Source organism: Sminthopsis crassicaudata, chromosome 6 (assembly GCF_048593235.1).
Source record: "Sminthopsis crassicaudata isolate SCR6 chromosome 6, ASM4859323v1, whole genome shotgun sequence".
Lineage (NCBI taxonomy): Eukaryota > Metazoa > Chordata > Mammalia > Dasyuromorphia > Dasyuridae > Sminthopsis > Sminthopsis crassicaudata.
The window spans coordinates 5169945-5189330 of record NC_133622.1 but is presented as its reverse complement, the minus strand read 5'-3'; the positions used below and the strand labels follow the sequence as shown (position 1 = coordinate 5189330).

Below are 19386 nucleotides of genomic sequence, written 5' to 3'. Positions count from 1 at the left end.
GATGTCAATTAATTATAAGGCCATTAATACTGGTTTTGTAAAATCTATATATTGAGATAAGAGAAGCTAGCATATGAGAAGATTTCTTTGGGTTGTTATATTGTGCCACAGTTCCCTTATTGTCCTGACTCAGTTTACCTAAATTGTTATGCCTCAGTTTCCCCAATTGCTCTGCCTCAATCCCTTTGATTGCAATCCCCTTTTCCTGCTCATTAGAACTGAGATAATTAGGGCTGTGGAGATCTGGCATTCCAGAAGATAGAGGATTTCCTATCTCAGATACCTATTTGGCATTGTCTATATCTCTAAGTTCTAGACTTCCTGGCTCTACTTGGATACCTCCTGAGTCCTCCCAATTTGTAAGAATTTATGGTCCTACCCCAAACATGTCAGAACCAGATTGATGGTCCATGCCTGGAGAATCCCACTCCCCAGAGTTTGAGCTCCACCCTCCTCCCCTTTGTCTACCCAAGCTTAGAGCCATATATGTGTCATTGAGAACTCCCATTCATTGCTGGATGTTTTGAGACATCAGCCCTGCCCTTAGCGCAATCTCTCCCTCTTAAATAAAATATTTAAAACTCTCTAATCTCTATCTTGCCTCAGTTTCTCTGGCATTACAATAACAGGGTAGAACCAGAACTGATACTATCATATTGTAATTTCTGATATTATTCGCTAACATATACACTAAATTGCACTTGTAGTTGAGATTAAAAAATTAGCAAAGAAATGGCCAGTGGCTGAGGATTTTTATAATGATCTCCCAGAGTAGTTGAGAGGCACCACCACATAGTCTTTACACTGCATAGACTCCCTCCTCCCCTACCACCTTCTCTGTACTGGTCCTTCCTTTTTTCCTAAATGGAAAGAAATTTTCCCCCAAAATGAATAAATTGTCCACTGTTTTCATCCTAGATGAACATACTCCCTGTAGCAGCATGAAGCCATTAAGTTCCCTCCCACATACACAGACATACACCTCCCATATACTGTTCTCAACCAAGAGATTTGTTTTAAATAAGTTTAGAAAAGAATACTAGCTTGTTCTTCTGAGTTTTTCCTGCTACTTTAAATAAGAAGTTTTTGTTCCACAGAAGAGAAGTGTAAGGCAGTGGAGGATTCCTTTGTAATCTTGGTTCTAGCTAGGGAAAATCTCTTAATGAGAAACTGGATTGCCAATAGAAGACTCTTTACTCCTCTACTTTCTGCTCTTTTTCTCTTCTGTTGTCTTAGAATCATGCAGGTATAAGGTTTAGAGTTGAAAGGGACCTTAGAGATCAGTTGTATTCTCCCTTTACTCCTTTCTATTCCCTCCTTTCTTTTTTTCATTCTGCAGTTCTAGTTGAATGAACAAGAGACAGACCTGCCAGGGAGCAAGCAAACTGTATTGTTATATGTGTATACTTAACTCTTCTCCAAGCACACTCTATAGTAAGTGTGAGTTCCTTGACTGGCAGAGCCATCTCTTGGGAGGCAGTCTATAGTGTAGGAAAAAAAATCTTGAATTTTAAGCACAATACTTGGATTTGAATCTCAACTTCAACATGCTCTATGAAATGGAAAAACTGGGGATTTTAATGTGATAATATAAATATAATAACAATATATAATATATAAAATATAATATAATAATATAAAATAATATAAAAATTCTTTATTGTCATAAGTATAGAAGACCACATTAGCTTTTAAGTCCCAAGAAAAAAGTAAGTAGGAATTTACAAGGAATGCTGAAATAAATTATAGCAATAAAATTAATCCATCACACATTTTCAGGTTTTCATTTTATAGTCAATATAAGCTAGAGAAAAAAATTCATGGAAATAAAAACAAATTGACATGGCATTTAAAAGATCTAAGGTCACTCTTGTTCTCTTATATTGCACAGTCCTAGTTTTAACTATTACTACTAATTTATAAAATAATAATTAATTTTTAACTATATTTATGATCTGGTATATGTAGGTACTTCTAATCAATCAATCCATAAGCATTTATTGAATGCTTATGTGTCAGGGACTGAAAATGAAAAAGATAAAAATACTAATTTTTTACACCCAAGTGTTGCCTTTACTATTAGAGATGTTCCCCCTCTTGTTTCCTCAATGTCCAATATAAAATGTTAAATCAAAGCCTAGAGTCTTTTTTTTTTCTTGTTCAGGAGGGAGTGTCAGGAAGTAGAGAAGAGTCTTGAGTTTGGATACAAGAAGCCCTTATTCTTCTAGATATCTGGCTCTGCAGCATTTGGATAACTGCTTATCTTCTTTCCTTGCCTTCTACTTATTCTCTAGCTTTTAATGATACTCCTCTCTCAGGTCTCTTCTTATTAATCTGACTACCTCCTTTGCTGTTTCCATGTTTTGCCTTGTAGCTATAGGTGGCAAGGCACAATCCTGGGCTCTCTTTGCTTCTCTTTGGCTATTGGCTCATTTTGGAATCTTGTTAGCTACTATGAGTGCTATGATCATCTTTATGTGGATGATTCCCAAATCTTTATAATCGGTCCTAGTCTCTCTCTTGAGCTTCGATCTCACATATCTAATGGCCTTTTGAACATCTTGATTTTGATGTCCTTTAGGCACTTTAAACTGACAAATCTAAACAGAACGAGACTGCATCTTGTTCACCAAATCTTTTCCTCTTCTAAATTTCCCCATTGCTGTCAACTGCCTTAAGTCATCTAGGCTGACAACTTTGGTCTTAGCCAAAACTAGCCATTCTCACTCATCTCAAATATCCAATTTCAAACGACAAATTAAAATGGGATTGCATACGTTTTATTGTTTGAAGCATGTTCTTCTGATTCAAATATTAATAAGTCTCTTAATATATTCACTTTGAGTCTTACTTTGACACACTTTCTGTGTCCTTTCAAGCAAAAAACCAAGGTATTTCCTGAATCAATTGATTCTGTTTGGCCACAAAATGGCCAAAAAAAACCTTCTATCTTGAGATTTTCTTATCACATATTAAGAATTTGACACTTATTGAGTTCACATGACATTTTGAGGGCAATGCAGAAAGATGTCATGGTGGAAGGAGCTGTGGGGGTAGAGCAGAGGAACCCCTTCAAACAATTTTTTAAAAACGCTTCAAATAGAGGCAGAGATAAGGAAAGGCAGAGAGATTGGGGTGAGATATTCTTCTAGCCTAAGACAATTTAGGAGATCTAAAGGAGAGAAGTATGATATGGAAGTGGGGATTGGCCTGGAGCCAACATGGATGAAACACAAGTGATTTGACTAAGTGGTGACATCAGAAGCAGCAATGGGGTTTGAGAGCTTTCAACCTAGAGATAGTAAGAGGACCTGGCTACTGGTAAGAAAGACATTAGAGGGTATCCCTGTTCTAGTGCTGGACACAGACTGGATGCTATTTGGCAGCTATGTTAACTACATCCCCTTCTGAACAACAGCCCAAGGGCAGAGAGGAACACTTTCAATCAAGAGGGATTTTGAAACAGTTTCCAAATGGACACTAAACTCCCACTTGTAAGAAATGATGTATTTAAAAAAAGAAAGAAAATTATCACATTTTATATGATTAGTTATTCTTTATCTTTTGGTGGCTTGTTTTAAATAAACACCAATTTTCCATGTAGATATCAAATACTCCAATGCTCTCAGTTTACTCGCAGCACATGAATAATCTTTAAGTGCAGAACTGAGTCAAAGACATTATGATAATTAGCAAGAAGATTACTATAATTATCATTTTTATGCTTGCCACTGTGGGATTCATATATAAATCAGAGATAGGTTTTGCTTGAGAGGAACTGTCAATATAGCTGAAGAGATGAATACATTAAAAAATGTTTCAATATCTGCCCCATAATTTGGGTACTCCCAATACTAATGACTTCAACCAGAATTCAGAGAAGGGAAAAATCAGTGTGGGTGTTGTGATTAAATTAAATTTAAACTTCCTATAAAAAGCGGTAGGGGTCAGCAGCTGAAATTAAACCTTAAATGATACACAGGTTTTAGAAAAGCATAAAGACATAGAATGTTTTTCTAAATATAGACAAATATAGCTAAATGTATGGAGGAAGATCATCCTAATTTCCCACCTTCATGCAAGGAATACTCTTAATCTCTTATTTACAACATCTTAAATAATATATTCTTTAAAGCCCAGAAGAAATATACATTCAGAATGAACTCTTTCTTGATCTTTCCTTTCCCAGTCCAAAACAATCTTTGCACTTTCTGAACTCATATGCATTTGCAACTTTTAAAATGCAATTTACATTGTATTCTTATGATAATTATTAATGTGCATTTCTAATCACTCCTGCTATCCTTGAAGCAAGGGATTTTGGATTATTTATCTCTTAATCTCCCTTTACTCCTCACACAAGGTTTCTCACATAGCAAATACTCACTGACTATTTGTTAAATGTTAAATGAATAAATTTAAACTGAATCTCAGTGTCACAAAAATGGAGCTAACGATAAAAGGTGAGCAATCCCTTCCTCTATAAATTAATAAAGATTTTCAATTTCAAGTGGACGAGGTTAATGTATGATAAATTCGATGCTTTGTTTAGTTCTTGCTATTGCACAATTCTTCCCCCACTAGCAGCATTCATTAGTTATTACTCAACCATCAGAAAAATATTCCCTAATGAAATCAGGGTACCCAGGATAAAGAATAATACTTTATTTTAACATTATTTTTAAAAATTGAGTTTCCAATTTTATTCCAATTTCTCTCCCAATCATGGCAAAGGTAAATACTATGATACATATGAAGTCATGCAAATTTCCGTATAAACCATGTTGAGATGATAATCAAGAAAAATAAAGTTAATTTTAAAAACTATGTTTCAGTCTAAGCTCAAGTCTTATCAAAGTTTTTTTTTTTTTTTTCTGAAAGTAGATAACATTTTTCATCACGAATCCTTCGGAATTCTCTTGACTCATTGTACTGATTAGAATAGCTAAGTCTTTCACAGTTGATAATGCTTACAATATTGCTGTTGCTGTGTAAAATGTTGTGGTTTTCTGCTTATTTTGCATCAGTTCTTTTAAATCTTCTCACTTTTTTTTTAAACCACCCCCTTGTAATTTCTTATGACATAATAGTATTCCACAGCAGTCATATAATATATTTTGTCTACTCATTCTCTGATTGACTGGCATCCTCTCAATTTTCAACTTTTTGCCACTACAGAAGGGCTACTAAGTATTATTGTAATTATAGGTCTTTTCCACCTTTCTTTGATCTCTCTGGGGGCCCAAACTTAGTAGAATCATTGCTATGTATGCACAGTTTTATAACTCTTTGGACATAGTTCCAAATTGTTCTTCAGAATTGTTGGACCGATTCACAACTCCACCAATAGGTTATTAGTGTTTCTTTTTTACATCCTCTCCATAATTTGTTATTTTCTTTTACTGTCATGCTAGTCAATCTAATGGGTAAGAGGTAGTAGAATTACTTTAATTTGTATTTTTCTAATCAGAAGTAATTTAGAGAATATCTTCACATGATTATTGATGGCTTGATTTCTTCTTCTAATAAATGTCTTCATTTCATTTTGCCAATTCTCATTTCAGGAATGGCTCATATTTTTTATAAATTTGATTTACCTCCCAAATATTTGAGAGCTTTCTCAGATAAGCTTGCTGTAATATCAATAGTTCTTTGTTTTCCTACTATTTTTGGCTGCGGTAATATTTTGTACATAACATTTTTAATTTCATGTTATCAATGAAGTTAATTTACTTATTCAGTGTCATACCAACCAAGCTCCTGAAGAATTATTTCAAAGACATAGAAAAAATGAAAATAAATTTCATTTGAAAAAAACAAAAAGTCAATAACAGCAAGGCAGTAAGTGAAAAAAATAATGTGAAGGAAGGAAGTTTAGCAATATCAGATTTCAAACCTTATTATAAATAAGTTATCAATAAAATGATGGTACTGTCTAAGAAATAGAATGGTAGATCAATGGTACACAATATACAGTTGTCAAAGACCATAGTATTCTACTGTTGCTAAATGCAAATATTTGAGATTTAGAAGCAAGTATTTACCACTTGAAGTTTGCTATTTCTTACAATATTGCTTTAGCCAACCCACAAACAATCATCATTTCTGCAGTTGATAATTTGTGACTTTCTTTGTACAAAGAGTGCTTTAGAATCATGTTTATATAGTCCCTCAGTTCTTTTTGGCATGGAGGTTCCCAGTAATCTTATATTATATGCAGTCACTTTAGGTGGAATTCCCCTATCTCTTGCTATTGGGTTTTGTTGATAGTATATAGAAAGGCTAATGATTTATATGGGAGAATTTTATATCCTTCAACTTTGCTAAAATTGCTAATCACTTTAATAGTTTTTCAGTTGATTCACTAGTGCTCTGTAAGTATATAATCATGTCTGCAAAGAGTGATGGTTTTGTTTCTTCATTGCTATCACTATTTAAATTATTTTGTCTTAATTGCTATAACTCTCATTTCTACTATGGTATTGAATAATAGTGGTAAAAATAGACATCCTTTTTTCAACTATGATTTTATTGGGAAGGTTTCCCCGATTACAGATAATACTTGTTCTTTGTTTTAGGTACTCATTTTAGGATTTTTTTTGGCTACTCAGTTCAGAAAGGCAAGGAATAAATTCAGGACTGTGGTGGCTTTTTTTCTCTTCCTCATTGTTTCATAAATGCCTCTTGGACTTTCATGCCATAGTAAATTATAATGATGTCTCCGAATATTTGATAAAGACAGTCTTTTTGCTATCCATCGGTAAGGAAGATTTGGATAGGTATTTGGGGGAAAAAAGACCTCATTCTCTAGAGCAGATGGCTCTCAGCAAGGAAACCACATAGCTTCCAGGAGGGAACCATGGTAGGCCTTATCTTCCATTCCCAAGACTTGCATAACTGTCAATTTGGATCCCAAATAAGGCTCCTCTGTTTAGTTGTTATAAATCATCTGGATTTTATTACCAAAGCATTAAGAGTTTTAACAAGGTAAAACTTTCAGGAGGTACAGCTGTTTGCCTCAGTCTTAAGTAAATAATGTTTTGGAAATTGGTTCTGTGAGATGGCATCTTGGCAGGATTAAGAGCTTTGGAATGTTGAAAGGTAAGTTGTTCTCCTATGATAATAAACTATCCTAGGATTTTATAACACTTTGCCTCTTTTCTGTGACCCTGAATCTGATTTTGCATTCACCCATGCTCCTACATCTGACCTGTGGCACAACCCCAAATTGAAAGTTGCCCAATGCCCATGGTGGGTTGGGAGTTGAAATCCTTATCAGTGAGGAAATTGTATTTTTTCCAGTTTATTTGCAGATGCTAAAATTTAATAAAGAGACATTGGAGTGTCTCCATTAGAATATCTTATTGTTCATGATAAAATGCTTTTGGAAGAAGAATTGGCTCTGAAATTTCAGTTTACTGCATTTTCCACAAAGAGAAAGGACATTGTATATCTTTTTATGCCAGTATACAGCACAAAAGTGTGCATCAATATATTTGGGAAATTGGAGTGTGGTACAGATGATTTACTTCCTACTCATGACCCTCTTGGTCTAGCACCTTCTCTATATTTTCTGTCTTTCCTTTAGATCTTCTCTCTAATCATGTGGAAGCTTATTCCAGGTTAGATCCTTCTCATTTCTGGAGACTGTGAATGTGAATCAAATGAATTTAACCTTAAGTGGAAGCAGATAGAATGAATCACAAACCAGAATCCAATAATATATTATTTTCAAAAAACAGAGACACACAAAGACTTAAAATAAGAGAGTGGTTAAGAATCTTTTATCCTAGAATTGAAGTCACAAAGGCAGAAATAGCAATTATGATCTCAGAAAAAAATTGAACTCACAAAAAGAGATAAGTAGGAAAATTGAGCTTGTTAAAAGGCACCAAAGCCAATAATATCAATAGTAAACATATAACATGTATTTTAATGAATAACATAGCATTCACATTCTTAAAGGAAAATTCAAATGAATTATAGGAGGAAATATATAGTAAAATTCCACTAGTTGAAGACCTTAGAGCTAGACAACTTTAATTATAGAATCAATAAGAAATAAGTCAAGGAGATATCAAAGAAAAGGTAGATATGATAGACTTCTAAAAATTAATTCATAATTATATTAATAGATGCAGGAAAAGCTTTTGACAAAAAAAGAGCGCCCATTTCTATTAAAAAACATGTTAAGAATGGAAAGCAATGAAAGATTTCTTTAAAAATATATCTTTCTAAAACCAAGAATAAGCATTATTTGTAATAAAGATAAACTTGAAATCTCCTCAGTAACATCAGAACTGAAACAAGAATGTCCATTATCCACATGTTAAGCTATAAGAAATGACAAGGGAGATAGTTTCTGAAGACTTATATGAACTGATGCAATGTAATGTGAGTGGAACCAGGACAATATTTTCTCTAATGATAATGATATTGTAATGATGATTAACAATGAAAGATTTAGGTAATCTGATCAAGACAATGATTCAAAACAATTGCAAAGAACCTATGATTTTATATATATATATATATATATATATATATATATATATATATATATATATATATATATATATATATATATATATATATATATATATATATATATATATATATATATATATATATATATATATATATATATATATATATATATATATATTATCCAACTCCTGATAAAGAACTGCTAAACCCTCAATGCTGAATGAAGTATGATCTCTTTTTCACCCACTTTATTATTTTTATATATGGCTTTTTATTTACCAGATATATGCTTGGGTAATTTAACAGCATTGATAATTGCAAAACCTTTTGTTCCAATTTTTCCCCTCCTTCCCCCCATCCTCCCTCAGATGCCAGGTTGACCAATACATGTTAAATATGTTAAAGTATAAGTTAAATACAATATATGTACAAAAAGAATCAGACTTTGAAATAGTGTACAATTAGCCTGTGAAGGAAATCCAAAATACAGGTGGACAAAAATAGAGGGATTGGGAATTCTATGTAGTGGTTCATAGTCATCTCCTAGAGTTCTTTCGCTGAGTGTAGTGAGTTCTTACTGCTCTATTGCAACTGATTTGGTTCATCTCATTTTTGAAGATGTCCCTGTCCATCAGAATTCATCATCATATAGTATTGTTGTTGAAGTATATAATGATCTCCTGGTCCTGCTCATTTCAGTCAGCACCAGTTCCTGTCAGTCTCTCCAGGCCTTTCTGAAATCATCCTGCTGGTCATATCTTAAAGAACAATAATATTCCATAACATTCATATACCACTATTTACCCAACAATTCTCCAATTGATGGGCATCCACTCAGTTTCCAGTTTCTGGCCACCACAAAGAGGGCTGCGACAAACATTCTGGCACATACAGGGCCCTTTCCCTTCTTTAAAATCTCTTTGGGATATAAGCCCAGTAGTAATGCTGAAGGATCAAAGGGTATGGACAGTTTGATAACGTTTTGAGCATAGTTCCAAATTGTTCTCCAGAATGGCTGGATGTATTCACAATTCCATCAACAATGTATCAATGTCCCTGTTTTCTCACATCCCCTGCAATATTGCACATTATCTTTCCCTGTCATTCTAACCAATCTGACAGGTGTGTAACCCACTTTATTCTTTATGTGTATTTATGTGTATTGGCTAATATGGAAACAGATTTTGCCTAACTTCACATTTGTAATTGTTATATTCCTTGCCATAATGTGTAAAAAAAGTAGTTGAAAAAAGGAAAGATCTTAGAACTCAAATTTAAAAAAAATGTTAAAATATTTTAAAAATTAATTGGGAAATTTCAATTATATATATATATATATATATATATATATACATATATATATATATATATGTGTGTGTGTGTGTGTGTGTGTGTGTGTGTGTGTTTTAAATAAAGTCAACACCTAATACCTAGATAATTATAGACATCTCCCCATTGTACTCCTAGATTTCAGTTTTGTTGCCTTTTCCACATTCTATCTCTTCTTCATTCATCTACCAAAATAATGTTCATAAAGAATGTCTTATGTCTCAACCTTACTTACAATATTTAGTGACTTCCTTTTGTGTGTAAGATAAAATATAATCTTCAAACCGTGGCATTTGGGAGCTTTTACAACCTGACTTCATCCTGGATTATTGAACATTACTATTATTCATTTACTTTATGTTTCAATTAAAGCTGATTTTTTTTTGAATTCATTACTACATTTCCCAACACCATATATTTACACAAAGTTGGCTATATCTTCATATCCAGAAGAACTTTTTCACCTTTAAGTTTCATTTTGTGACTTTTTCATAATCCCTGTAGTAGAGTTTTTACCTCTCTCCTTAAATGGTCAAAAATCATCCAAATTTATTTGCATGGTACAATCATGCCAGCAAATGCTTGCAATTGTTACAAAACTTATCTGGGGAAATGACAGTAATAGAGAAGTTATGGGTTGAGATTGGCTTAAAAGAGGGATAATGAGTTCGATTTTGTACAAGTTCTGAAAACTAGAGAGAACAGGATATCAAGGGAGAAAAGGTAATCAACAGTGTCAAATACTGCAGAAACAAAGATGTGTTGTGAAAAGTATATTTAATTTTGCAAAAAAAAATAAAGACTTCATTGGTAACTTTGAATAAAGCAGTATCAGTGAAATTATAAAGTCAGAAGTTAGTTTGTAAGTGGTTAAGAAGAGAATGAGGGAGAGAAAGTGGAGGCTTCCATTGTAGATTGACAGATTAGTTTTTCAAAGAGTTTAGCTAGAAAGGGCAGAAGATATTTAGAAGAATAATTAGTGGAGATGGAAGGATTAAATGAGGGTTTTTTGAAGATGGAGGAGGCATGGGCTCATTTTTGGATAGAAGTAAGGAGTAAAGAAGAGATTATAAATAATGATAGATCATAGATAGATATGCAATGTAAACATTCAAGATTATAGCATAAGAAAAATTGGAAGAGAAAGAGATGTTTCTATCAGATACATTATTAACCAAACAAGAAATAGAGAAATTATGAAAAAATAAAGTAGATTTGACTAACTGAAAATGAAAAGCTTCTATATGTAAGAAACCAATGCAGGTAGAATAAGAAGGAAAGGCATTTAAGAAAAAATTATTATATAGGATTTCTCTGCCATATTATGGTTTCCAAGATATGTAAACAATTAGTATCTATAACTGTTTATCCCTACATACATGTGTATATATTTGCATGTGTGCATGCATTTGTATGTATATAGATAAATCTATATTTTTAACTAATATCCATTTCCTAATGGGAAAGAATTCAAAGTATAAGAACAAACAGTTCTCCAATGAAAGAACTGCAAAGAATTCGCAGCCACATGAAAATATGCCTCAAATCACTAACAATAAAATAAGTGAAAATGAAAACAACTTTGAAATTTCATCTTACACCCTGCCAATTAACAAAACTGGCAAAGTTGGATGGGTTTTGGGATGCTAGGCACACTGATAAATTTTGATAGAGCGATGAAATGTTATAACCATTTTGGAAAGCAATTTGGAATTATGCAAATAAAGTTAATAACATATCTTCTCTACCCTCTGAACCAGAGGCTAAAAAATCATGGTACATGAATGTAATGGAATATTAATATGCTGTACAAAATGATGTTTGGGATGAATATAGAAAAGCATAAAAATCTATATGCACTGATGCAGATTAAAATAAGTAGAACCAGAATATGCAAAGTAAATACAAGATTAAAAATGAAAGTACAACTATGGAGCAAAAACTAAAACAAAATAAAAAACCAAAAAACTTTGAACAACAACATTTTAAAGATCCAAAAATACTAAAATAAAGAGATATTAGAAGATGCCATCTGTGTGGACATGGAAGATCCACAGATGCTACATATTACATGTATTTCAGATTTTTCAATATGCTAAGTTGTCCTGATTTTTTTCTTCTAAAAGCATGTGATTTCATATGAAAAATGACTCTCTGGAAATGAGGAGAGAGCTCAATAAAATACTAAGGTAATGTAAGAAAGCAGTTATCAATAAAAAGTTATTAGAATGAGAAAGTAAGAATCAGAATGGGTATGACAGAGGAAAATATCTTGGAAAAGACAGGATGGAATGGGTTCTCTAATGGATGTAGGGATAAGTGTGTTTTAGGAGACAGGTTACCTTACCTGTGAGACAGAGGTGAAGGAGGAGATGCAGCTTTGGAGCATGGATGATGGGAAATGAGTAAGAGGAAAGAAGAGGGAACTCACAGTGAATTTTCTCAATTTTTTTAATGTAAAACACGAGACAAGGTTCTTAAGACAGAAGGCAGAGAGAGCATAGGAGGTTCACCTCTGTAGCCAATACTCAACAACAACAACAATAAAAGTAACAACAGCAGCAACAATAACAACTTCTCTTTATTCTTTTCTCTTTTTCATTTTATGATACATTATTGATTTAATGTTGTTATTTAGCCATTTTTAGTCATTCCGACACTTTATGGCCCCCTTTCTAAGTTTTGCTTTTTTTAGTTTGCCATTTTATTCTTTAACTCAATGCACAGATAAGGAAACTGAGGCAAACAGAGTTGTGAGTTTCATGGTCATACAACTAGAAAGTCTCTCTGGCCAAATTTTAACTTGGGTCTTTTTTATTTCAGACCTGAAATTCTGTTAACTGCAAGTACCACCTAGCTGTCCCACTCATTCCATTAAATATTTTCCAATTATATTAAAAATGTTTAAGTATTCATTTAAAAATAAAATTTGAGTTAAATAATGTGTGGGGTAGATTCAAATTGGCAGAGAAAAGACAAAAACTTGCCTAAGTTCTGACAAATTCCCCTCCATAAAACTTTACAAAAATACCTAGAATGAATTCTGGAACAAAAAGATGTAGTGAAACATTCCAGCTCAAAACAACTTAGCAGATCATTAGAAAATGTCTGTTACAACAGGTTTAGAGGGAACCTCAGTACACCAGAGATAGCATTCTGGTGTACAAGTAGCGGAAAATGAGACAATTGAATCATTAGAAGCAGTTTCTAGAATTCTCAATCCACAGACAATAAGTAAGTTTTACAACTGGTAGGAAAGAAATTAAAGGGACTTCTTTGCTCACACTTGGTGTAATATTCTGCTGCATTACTCATAAAAAGCCATTTGGATCACAGTCCCAGGATGAGGATTAGCATTGTCACATCATATCTTGTGGCTGCAGGGGAGTGAAGTAACAGTTCCAGAGCAGAAAGGAGTATTTGCAGTCATTCTTAAACTAGAGCACAGGCCAGGAAAGTAGAAAACACACCTTAGATTATACTTCCTTGGAAGAACTGAAATCTTAGACTTCTAGAACTATCTCTAAAAACAGCTGCATTAAAAACCTGAAGTTTTGAATAATGCTCCTAAAGTCCTTAGAGCAGAAACTAAACTTAAGAATCAAGAAATAGGCTGGAAAAATGAGCAATCAACAAGAAAAGAACTTGACCACCGGAAGTTATCAAGGTTATGGCAAAGATCAAAATACAAACTCAGACCAAGACCACAGAGTTAAAATGCTACATGTTAAATCTCAAAGAAAAATATGAATTAGTTTAAAGTCCCAAAAAGAATTCCTGAAATATCTGAAAGAATTGAAAAATGATTTTTAAAATTAAAGAGGGAGAGGAAAAATTGGGAAAAGAAATAGAATAATACAAGAAAGTTATTAAAATGAATTAATGTCTTGCGAAAGATGGTATAAAATACTGAAGAAAATGACACTTTAAAAATAGAATAGATCAAATGGTAAAAAGAGGAATAAAAAATCCCCTGGAGCAGAATGGCCAAATGGAAATGACGATACAAAAGATCATTGAATTTTTTTTTCACAACATGACTTCAAGAAAAAAAAAACCCAAAAGAATGGAAAACAGAAGAAAATCTCAAATCAAAAAGTAACTGATCCAAAAAATAAATTGAGGAAAGGGAATTTAAAAATTGTTGGACCTCTGAAAGTCATGATCAAAAATAGACATCATCTTTTGAGAAATTATGAAGAAGAACTGCTCCTGTATTCTAGAATTTATGAATAAAACAGAAATAGAAAAAATCCACTGATCACCTCCTAAAAGAGAATCCCAAATCAAAACTTTTGGGATCATTATAGTTAAATTTTAGAGCTTCCAAATCAAGGAGAAAATCTTGAAATCAGCTAGAAATAATTCAAATGTTGTAGAGCAGCAGTCACAATAACACACAATTTAGGGGCTTTTACCTGAAAAGATTAAAGAGTTTGGGACACGATGTTCTAGATGTCAAAGGAGTTGGGCGTACAAGTAAGAATCATCTATTTAGCAAAACTGAGTATAATCCATCAGGGGGAAAATGAATATTTAATAAAATTAAGGACTTTCAAGCTGAAAATATTAGAACTTAATAGAAAACTTTCAAATATGACTCAAGAAAAGCATAAAAAGGAATAAGAAAAGAGAGATCATAAGAGATTCAGTAATGTTAAAGTATTTTTATTCTTACTTGCAAAGATGATATTTATAACTACTAATAATTTTCTTATTATAGGGAAGTTAGAAGGAATGTATGTAGAGTGAGGGTAAATATATGAATTGGATGTCATGCAACAGTATTTTTCTAAAAAAAAATAAGTAGAAAACAGGAATACACTCAGTGAAAGGGAAAATAAGACATAAAATGGGATAAATTACCTCATATAAAAAGTACAAAAACACCTTTTATAGTAGAGGGGAGCATTTAGTAAATAGTACTTGAACTTTAATCTCATTGGAATTTTCTTTTTTTTTTCTTTTTTTTTTTTAAAGGAAGTCAATTTTATTAAAATAACAATCAAAAAAAATTTTAAAAGCTCAGTTTCCACATTAAGAACTCCTACTCTAGTTCTTAGTAGACAATATTACTAGCTCTTGCTCCTGATTCTAAGCTGCCAAATCATTTCCTGAAGCTTTTATCAACCTCTTGAAGTTAGTTTATGCAAGGACTCTGTTTTCTAGTTTCCATTGCTTGCAAATTTTCCTATTTTTTTTTGCAAGTTATACTTTTAAAGGACCAGCTCTGTAATAATTCCTTTGGGTGAACACTCATTCTAGACTCTTTTCATACAACAGGGTTTGTAGTGTACTCCATTTTATTAAGCTTGCAAAGAAAGGCTCAGTTTCATAACTTCAGGTCTATTACAACAGGGCTCCAGGAGTCTAAAAGAACATCATCTTCTTGCATCTTACCTAAGTTTCTCTCTCCAATTTCATGTAGGCTCATAATGACTTACTAATGATAACATTTTTCTTTTCTTCAGTTCTTTTCCCCAAAAGTACTTCACTTTACAAATGTCCCACCATCTTCCAGACTTCTCTTTAGGCAAAGTTATTCAGAGCACTGGGCAGCTAACCAGGAAAAGAAAGGAATGCACTATCCTCCTGGTACCACATCAGGGAGATAAAATGTAATTCTTATTATCTCTAAAATTGACAATCAAAATCTGTTAAAACTGATCTCTCCTGACTTAATTTATAAAATCTATCAGGAATATGTCTAACGATAACAGCTTACCTTTAGTCCTTTAAGATGTACAAAGCACTTTAAATACACATAAAAACAGACATATACACATGTGTCTTATTTGACCATCACAATAACCCTTTTACAAATAAAAAAGGTTCAGACCAATCATACAATTAATGTCTGAGGCAAGCTGTAAACTGAAGGCTTTCTGATGCCAGATTCAGCACTTCATCTACTATGCCCTAACACTGTGTAGCATAAAGCACATATATAAAAAGGCCACTATTAAAAAATTAAAAACTTGTACTGCTCTCTGTTAGAGGCATGTTTTATTAACCATTGGTCATTTAAGACACTGATTCTTTGAGGATCCTTCATTATCAACTTGTTAAAAATTAAATCTAAGACATCTGATGTTTTTTAAATGAAAAAAATAAAAAAAACTGGACATTATGTCCATAATAAATATCTCAAGCCCAATGATCATGACTCCATTTTTAAAATGTAAAATTTCTTTTTTTTTTCATGTTAGGTTTGCCAAAAAATTTAAACTGCCATCATTCAAATTTTATATAAGGAAAACTGTCACCAAGGTAAACAAGTGATATTTACTCATTATGTTCTTTAAAAATAAGTTATTGAGTTTTGATAGAATTATGCAGATTAATACTACCAATTGACACTAGGTGTTTAAGGAGACTAGTTAATTCCTTCTAGCAAAGTCTGATTTGTCACGATGCCAGTTGAGCAAGAAAGTAGTTTGGATAGAAAAAAAAACCCAAAACCAACCCCCCCCCCAAAAAAAAAAAAAAAACGTGCTCAAAAGCACATGCCAAGTTAGGAAATTAGTACCATATTCTTATGTGAAAAGCAACATATAATCATAAATAAAGTTACAAGAACAAACATTTATGCCTAGTCAACATTTAAAATTAAATATATGCTTTTGCCAAACTTTGATCATTAATTCACTAAACTTGTTGAGTGGGAAATGAGAGAGGGAAGAGGAAGGCTTTTCCTGACAACTTTACCATAGAAGCACAGAATTCTGTCTCAAGTAAGTTGAGTGTAAAAACAGTCTAGAAATTTAAGAATTTAGTCCAATCCCTTTACTGAGACTCCCAAGGATCCAGGTCTTGCTCAAAGTCACATATAGAGACAATGGCAGAGCCAAAACTAGACAGAAGTGAGATCCAAGCTGGGCTGGTGCCATGTTACTGAAGTATGCTACTCAAGCTACAAGAAGGTTGCTTCTCCCCGTTTTATATACAGGCTTTTCTAAGTAAAGAATGGGTGACATTTATTATTCTCAAAATTACTTATAATACTCCTGAGAAGATTAGGAATAAGAGAAGACCTACTCCTGAGAAGGAGAAAGAAGGAACATCTGAATGAGTTATTTTTTTTTAAACCACTAGTACAGAGAATATCTGATAAATTCTACTCTGCTAGGAAGGTTTCATAATTAGATAAATTGCCCTTAAATCAAGTTTAAAATGCTGATGTTTTATTTTACTTTTTAAGACAACAAAAGGATAATTATGAAGACTGTCATTGTAAAGGGCTTACTGGATTTTTGTGGATTTACTATATTTTTAACATCTAAAATGCAGCTTTAAACCAAATCATAAGGAGCATCACAAATTATTTGATAATCTATGTGGCATTTTCACATGAGCAGTCAAAGATATATGTTCCACTAAAGTCTACAATGCTCACACAAAGTCACAGAAGTGGTTCTAGGTTGTTGGAAGTAATTCTACCAGTCTTATGGTCTGATAGATCCCCACCAAGCTGGAAAGTCATGAACTTTATGTGTACATGTATCATCCACAGACCAATCAAGCTAAGTTCAGAGAAGTGAGGCTGCCAACAAAAAATCCAAATGCTAACAACAAATCCAGGCAGGTAGAGCTTGCAATTCCTTTTTTGGAGTGCTCATACTGATCAAATTAAGAATCACTTGAAGTATAATACATGTTCATTTCTATTCTAGCTACAAAGAAACCTTTTAAAAAATTAAAAAAAATAAACCTAGGAAATTACTTTAATTCTTAAATAATCAGCTACATCTACTTTATGCTGAAGTCCCAAACAATTCTCAATGATAAACAGGTATGCATTCAGGGTAAAGTGAAGGGTAGTTTAAAATGCTGAACCATATCTCAACAGAAAACTAGCCAGTTTTTCTAATCAAACAAGAATGTTCTCAAGTCCACCTGCTTCATGTCTTGTAGGCAGATTTTCATGCAAATGACTAAAGAGCACTTGGTTTGCTCTTTAATTAGATTACTAAAATTATGCTATGTTGATTCTTGTGGTTTTTTAGCTCCTTCTCTTGCTAATCTATCAGCTTCTTCATTGCCTGCAAGCCCTGAATGACCAGGTACGTGGATCCATTTTATGTCTATGCCTTGAATAAGTGTATCAATCTTAACAAAATCTTCTTTATTAATGACTTCTTTTTCTGTGCTTGTTTTCCAGCCATTTTTCTTCCAATCTTTAACCCAACTTGTTTATACCATTTATAGTAAACATACTATCTGTATAAAGAACCAGCTTACTGATGTTTTGATTCTTGGCTTGTTCGAGTGCTTTACAGGCAGCATGTATTTCTGCTCTTTGGTTTGTCCGTCACCCGGGAAGTCTGTCACCCACATTTGGAGGATGTCCTGGCCCCCAATAAACACCAATACCAGCTCATGCTTTCCTCCTCCCATTACTGGAGCAGCAGCCATCTGTGTAAACTACAGATGCATCTCCCATATAAGAAAAATATTTTTGCTAAGTGAAGGTAGAGTCTATATTTTGTTTTTCAAGCTTTGAGCAAGGCTCTTCCTCTTCATCTGATGCTTCACAGGGTCTCTTCTTTGTCTTCATTTTGGGGTCTTGTGTGTTACATTCCTTTTTCTGCTCTATTGAATGGTCAGGGCTTGTAGTATTTCGGACAAAAGCCCAAGCTTCATCCTCAGTAGCAACTTCTTGAACCGGGCAGCAGGAAATCGGTTCACTTGTGCTTGACATTCACTCCACGTGGGGAACACACTGATCTTGGGGCCCCTCCTCCTGGCGTAAAACATGCTGGTGCTCAGGAGGCGGGCACCACAGAAGTCCAAGGCACTTGCAACAGCTCTAGGGATGCCCGCCCAGACCCTCAGCATGGCCCACTCTGGGGCACAGCGGCCGCAGGAAGTCTGCTCCCGGGTCCCAGGGCAGAGGCAAGAGCGGGAATTTTCTCAATAGAATAAAATGAAATATACAGCCAGTTGGGTATAGAAATTGATCTTACCCTACGTAGAAGTAGGAGGGGAAGGATATAAGGTAAAGGAGAGAAGTTATTAGAAGAGTGTGTGAACTAGGAGAGAGTGAGAGCTAGAAGCAAAGTGCTTTTGAGCATGAACATGGAGAAAGGAGAGAGAAAGTCAGATAAATGGGGGTAAAGAGGAAAACATACACATGTACACACACAGAAACACTCCCCCACCCAAATAAAGTGAAAATGTATGCTTCAGTCTGTCCTCAGAGGTCATTGGTTCTCTCTACAGAGGTGGATAGCTTGTGTAATTTGGGCCCTTTGGTATTCTCTTGGACCATTGTCTTGCTCAGAGAAGCTAAGTGTTACATACTTTATCACAGTGGTTCTCAAACTTTTAAAATAGGGGGCCAGATCACTGTCCCTCAGACTGTTGAAGGTCTGGACGCTCTCTCCACTGCCTCAGCCCAGTGCCGGAAGTGTGCGTCGCTAATGCCAGTTTAGATCGAACTCACTTCTGGTCTGATTTTGCCATAACCCGGCAGGCCGCATAAATGTCCTCAGCGGGCCCCATCTGGCCTCCGGGCCGTAGTTTGAGGACCCCTCCTTTATCATCTTTACAATATTTCTTTTACTGTAC

At 33.8% G+C, this 19386-nt stretch overlaps 1 pseudogene; it reads right to left on the bottom strand.

Annotated features, from left to right (window-relative positions):
- Positions 1-17241: 17241 nt before the first annotated feature.
- Positions 17242-18654, bottom strand: LOC141545768 (ribonuclease H1 pseudogene; annotated as a pseudogene).
- Between the last annotated feature and the right edge of the window lie 732 nt (positions 18655-19386).